The sequence below is a fragment of the Schistocerca cancellata genome, chromosome 7 (assembly GCF_023864275.1).
Source record: "Schistocerca cancellata isolate TAMUIC-IGC-003103 chromosome 7, iqSchCanc2.1, whole genome shotgun sequence".
NCBI lineage: Eukaryota > Metazoa > Arthropoda > Insecta > Orthoptera > Acrididae > Schistocerca > Schistocerca cancellata.
Genome location: NC_064632.1, coordinates 239,017,905 through 239,024,326, shown reverse-complemented (window position 1 = coordinate 239,024,326; position 6,422 = coordinate 239,017,905). Strand labels below are relative to the sequence as shown.

The 6,422-nt window shown below is 43.5% G+C and overlaps 1 pseudogene; it reads left to right on the top strand.

Annotated features, from left to right (window-relative positions):
- The first annotated feature begins 4,211 nt into the window (after positions 1–4,211).
- On the top strand, positions 4,212–4,329 carry LOC126093051 (5S ribosomal RNA; annotated as a pseudogene).
- The last annotated feature ends 2,093 nt before the right edge of the window (positions 4,330–6,422 follow it).

The window sequence follows — 6,422 nt, the reverse complement described above, 5'->3', positions numbered from 1 at the left end:
CAAATTCATACAGTGAGCCACAAAAGACAGTTTTCCAGTGCATCAAAAATCGGAAACATGAATTTCAGTGTCCAGTCTTTTTCAGTTGAGATAAGAACGACAGCTTGATAAATGACGAAGAAAGAATTGTAGTAAGATGAAACGAATACTTCTCAGAACTCCTGAATCACTAAGACCTAGATGAGATGTTACCTGCAGACACAACGGAGGAAGGGAAAGATGAAGAAGTATGGGAAAAAACTGAAGAAAATGTGAAGATTACAATCAAAAGACTCAGAAACAGCAAAGCTCCAGAAGAAAGGACAGACTAAGAGCAGTATTAATTATAGAGGAAGGCGAGAGCTTGCACTTACAGATATATAAACTGGTCCAGTTGATATGGAATAACGAGAAATTGTCAGAAGAATGGAAATTGATGATAATACGCCAGATATGCAAGAAAGGAAACAAAATGGAATGCGTTAACTACAGAGGTACCAGCAAACAGAATGTAACCTGAAAGGTACTGTCTATCATTATTCTCAGGAAATTACAACCGTTCATAGAGAACAGCATACAGTGATACTCATTTGACTTTCGACCAAAGCGCTTCACAATAGATCACATTTTCACTCTTAAGACAATTGTTTCAAGAACAGTGGGAATATAATGATGATTTCTACAGTCAGTTCTTCTATTTTAAATGCGCGCAGGAGTAGCCTGTACAACGCACTACCTGACTTTAGAATCCCTGAGAGGCTAGTGAGAATGGTGCAAAGTTGTATGAATGGGTCAAGGGCAGCAGCGGGGTCCCGAGAGGTCACATCAGGAACGTTCGAGATTGAAACAGGTCTTGACATGTGTTGTGTCAGATGTCATCTTAGAAAAAGTAATAAGGGGTCGTAGGCAACAGGAGTGGGCTGGAGTACAGATGGATAGTTATTTTAACTGTTTCGCGTATGCAGATGATATAATACTACTATGTGAATCAAAGCATAAGGTGAATGAAACGTAGCAGAAAATGGACAACTACGAACAGAGGTTGGGCTAAAGTTGAATCAAGACAAACGGAGTTCATGCAACTAAGAAGAAGACAAGAGCAGGAAACATTTCTTGAGGTTGATGGCTTGCGGTTCAAGACAGTTTTCCAGTTCAAATACTTGGAATCTCGATTTACCAGTGATAAAAGCGTAGAAATGGATATTAATATCTAAAAGGAGAGTAATGAGGAAGATGTGGTGGTCGATCTTAGATCAAGGAGACTGGAAGGGCAGAAAGAAAGAGGAAATTTATCTCTTGACGCAACAACCAACAGTCCTGCAGAAGCTGAAGTATAAGAGAATTGGTTCAAATGGCTCTAAGCACTATGGGACTTCACATCTGAAGTCGTCAGTCCCCTGGACTTAGAACTACTTAAACCTAACTAACAAAAGGACATCACACACATCCGTGTCCGAGGCAGGATTCGAACCTGCGACCGTAGCAGCCGCGTGGCTCCGGTCTGAAGCGCCTAGAACCAACGCGGCCGACTTCAAAAGAATTAAGTAGGCGCGTCATGTAGCCAGTATGCAAGAAAAGGTAGGTGGAGAAGGCGCTTGAGAGGAAAGACAAATACGCCTCTTAGGACAACCAATGCAACGCTGGAAGGAGGACCTGGCGAAGGATCGAGCAGCCTCGTCGACTGAAGAGACTTCGAAGAACCGAACACAAAACGGAAACGAATGGAGGCAGTTTTTGGAAACAGCGAATGGCCTGCAGGGCCTGTTATGGTTGGATCGGTATGTATGTAGAAAAAATGGCTCTGAGCACTATGGCACTTAACATCTATGGTCATCATTCCCCTAGAACTTAGAACTACTTAAACCTAACTAACCTAAGGACATCACACAACACCCAGTCGTCACGAGGCAGAGTATGTATGTAGAAGTATATACTACTTTCTGACCATTTTATCTTTGACCTCTCACACTTCCCTGGATCTGAAAGTAACAATCGAAAAAAAAATTAAGATCGTGCACGTGATAGATTATACAGTTAAGTACACCTCAGTAAAAATGCATCTGTGAAACGGTTAGGAGAAACAAGCCAATTCGAAAGACAAATACAGCGTCTCCCAAATATGTGGGAACAAAATTATGTAGATGATATAGGATTCTATAGTGAATATGTTGTGTTTTGACTTGGACTGTTTCTCCGAATTGTTTCACCTCTGCGTGACCTTAGTTGCATAATCTGACATAAGCTCGTTCTTAAATTCTTTCCTCGATTGTTACGTCCAGTACCAAAATAAGTGTTAGAGGTCTTAAAAGGAAGATTTTAGTATCAGCCAACGACCAAATAGCGATATCTTTGACGGAGCTGCTTTCATAAGCAATAGGCCGTGGTCTAAGAAAGTTTCTGTGCCTAGTGTTTAATCCACAACTACAAGAGATGTCCTCAGAGGACACTGAGAGCCAGTTAATCAGTGAGTCACGCCGATGAGTGTAATGGAGTAGTTACACCAGAAGTGGTGACGAAGAAGAATTGTGACCAACGGAGACTGCAGTTTACCGTTCTCCGATGTTGCTACTCGCGTTGTTCGTACAGATATATGTATTAACTGATGTTAATAACATTCGCACAGTACATCAGCTGGGGGCCCACGGAGGTAGGCAGCCGTCTTCGTTGGGGATAGGTGACCTCGTGTTTATTAAGAACCTGTGGGCGCACTGTATGAGGGATCAGAAGATCACAGCTATGTTACTGCTACATTTCGTGAGTCCCTGTGAGTTTTGTTGTAAAAAATTTGAAAACTGTAAAAAAACAGCGAGTTCATTGTCAAGTAGAATCTGGAGTCATACAGGAGATAGTTGGTCTGTCCAGTGTTCAACGCTCGCACCCTGTCCAAAATTACCTACAAATTTAAAACTATATTCTTCCTACTATACGATGTACGAACAATAAGTGAATTTCTGTTATTTGCTTCCCTTCATAATGTTGCAATTTTCTCCAGTCCATATATGGTAGCCAGAAACAGTCTGAAAACCTTGTAAGGCTGTTGCGGGGTAGGTTGCGCTGAGAAATAAATGCTAAGAAGAAAATTTCATACGTTACGCCATTTCCGAGTTTATTAGCATTGAAGTTAGCCAAACAGATCGCTGCACGCGCAGATTCAAGAGGCCCGTCAGATATAATTAGTGTCACTTGTTCTCAAAGCGAAGATGATAGCCTTTGGCTCGGGTTCGGTCCTTACTACCGTCCGACGTCCAATTTTTGTCTAGCGACACTGTCTCTGATGGTCTTCTTGAATTTGCGTGTGAAACGGCCTGACTGCTAACTTAACAGTAATTCCTCAGTACAAACTACCCTGCAACACTCTTACAAGTTTTCAGACAATAATGGAAATAATTTTTTTACTTAAAATCTCTCGTAAAAATCTGATACCCACATTAGGTGTTAAGAGCTCCATTATTACAGGAAATACATACCGTTTTCGCGATGATTTAACTGTATCTTGCCGGCCGCTGTGGCCGATCGGTCCTAGGCGCTTCAGTTCGGGACCGCGCTGCTGCTACGGTCGCAAGTTCGAATCCTGCCTCGGGCATGGATGTGTGTTATGTCCTTTTAGTTAGGTTTAAGTAGTTCTACGTCTAGAGGACTGATGACCTCAGGTGTTAAGTCCCATAGTGCTTAGAGCCATTTGAACCATTTTTTAAACTGTATCTTCATGTGTACACACATAAGTAATTTAACATTGGGTCATTAAATATACGCGATCTCCCAACGCACCCATGGCGTTCGAATTGTGAGGGCCACTTAAATTGGATGGTTACTAAATGAAACGTCGAAAATTCAAATGGGCAGCAGGCGCACACCATACAGTGCCTGCGCCTGCTCCCCATTGGAACTTTTGATGTTTCATTTTGTAAGCATCCATTGTAAGTGGCTCTCACAATTCGAATGCCATACGAACGTTGGGAGACCGTGTATCTTTAATGACCCAATGTTAAGTTAGTTGTATGTCTACGTCTGAGGATGCAATTGAATCATCGCGAGACCTGTAGTGTACGGTCCTGTAATGTCTACATCAACATCTACATGATTACTTCGCAATTCACGATTAAGTGCCTGGCACAGGGCTCATCGAACCACCTTCAAGCTATTTCTCTAATGTTCCATTCTCGAGCGATGCGTGGGAAAAACGATCAATTAAATCTTTCTGTACGAGCTGTGATTTCTCTTACCATGATGATGTCAACGGCCTTGCCGCAGTGGTAACACCGGTTCCCGTCAGATCACCGAAGTTAAGCGATGTCGGGCTGGGCTAGCACTTGGATGGGTGACCATCCGGTCTGCCGAGCGCTGTTGGCAAGAGGGGTGCACTCAGCCCTTGTGAGGGCAATTGAGGAGCAACGTGACTGGGAATTAGCGGATCTGGTCACGAAAACTGTCAACGGCCGGGAGAGCGGTGTGCTCACCACGTGCGCGTCCATATCCGCATCCAGTGAGGCCTGTGGGCTGAGGATAAGACGGTGGTCGGTACCGCTGGTTCTTCTTGGCTTGTTCGGACGGTTTTTAGTTTTTTCCTCCCTATGTAGATGAGCGTTAACGGAATATTTTCACAAACAGAGGGGAATGTTGGTGATTAAAATTTCACGAGAAGATCGTGAAGCAACGAAAAACCGCTTGTTTTAATCATTGCACCTTAACAGAAGTAACATGTCCGCAGCACTCATTCCCCTATGTCGGGTTAATACAGAACGAGCTACCCTTGTTTGAAATTTTTCGATGTCCTCCGTCAGTCCCATCTGATGCGGATCCCACAACGCAGTACTTTAGAAGAGGGGGAGGGGAGGGACAAGCGTGGTTGAAGCAGTCTCCTTAGTAGGCCAGTTACACTTTCTAAGTGCTATGCCAATAAATCATAGTTTGCTTTACCTCCCGTAGTACCTGAGTGATAGTTCCACTTTAAGTTATTTATAATAGTAATGCGTAAGTATTTAGTTGAATTTACAGCCTTTAGATTTGTGTGATTTATCGTGTAACTGAAATTTAGCGGGTTTCTTTTAGTACACATGTGGATGACTTCACACTTTTCATTCTTTTGAGTCATCTGCCACTTTTTGCACCATACAGATATGTTGTGTAATCATTTTGCAGCCCGTTTTGATCATCTGATGACTGTAAAAAGACAGTAAGTGACTCCATGATCTACAGACAATCTAAGAGAGCTGTTCAGATTGTCTCCTATGTCGTTTATGTAGATCAGGAACAGCACAGAGCCTATAACGCTTCCTTCCCGTCAGTTAATACTAGCTGTGACCCTTCCGACAGGAAATCGTGAATGCAGTCACATAACAGGGGCGTACTACTTAGGCACGCAATTTGGCTAGAAGGCGCTTGTGAGAAACGATGTTGAAAGATTTCTGGAAATGTAAAAATACGGAATCTATTTGACATCCCCTGTCGATAGCACTCACTGCTTCGCGAGAATAAAGAGTTAGTTGTGTTTCTCAACATGAATATTTCCTGAATCAGTCCTGAGTATTTGTCAATAAATCAAGTAAAGAACTATTAACAGCTAAGGTGGCCGCCAGACGGATTTTAGAAGATTTTATTAGTAGTTTAAAAAAATTAAAATCATATGTTTTCAAATTATTTCTGTCCGCCCCCGGTAGCTGAGTGGTCAGAGCGACAGAATGTCAGTCCTAAGGGCCCGGGTTCGGCTGGGTCGGAGATTTTCTCCGCTCAGGGACTGGGTGTTGTGTCGTCCTAATCATCATCATTTCATCCCCATCGACGCACAAGTCGCCAAAGTGGCGTCAAGTCGAAAGACTTGCACCCGGCGAACGGTCTACCCGACGGGAGGTCCTAGTCACACGACATTTACATTTAGATTATTTCTGATCACTCTGAAAATTGAAAAAAGGCAGGTATATTATATCTGAAGATGATGGTTATAATGATGTGCACTACAGCACAAGCCTGTGGCTCACTCCTGCCTGGTAAACTGTTAGGCGTTATGCAGGGTAGCCGCCCCTTCCCCTGCGAGCCGGCGGCCCTGTCTACTGGCTGGCTGACGGGTGCGCCGGCTTTTTGAGGGTGGATTTACTTTGGCCACACCTGCCGCCGCCCGCCAGACGTATCGCCCCGGCTAATTACAATCGATACCGCGGAAAGGGCGATGGCCCGCCGCCCACGACTCCTTTCCCAATGAGCACTACAGTCGCCTCCAGGGAGCTGCGACCTCTGATCTTTGCTTCTGCATTTTCCTCACTTCGGGCGGTTCACACAAAAACACACACACACACACACACACACACGTTTGTTTCTACAGCTGATGAGGCTAACAACGATTATCATAACGTTTTAAATACCCACCCAAAAGCACAAAAATTACGTAATTAATTTTTTGTTTCTTTGTCAAGGCTCATACTATAAGTCATAGCATCTGTGATATAAAG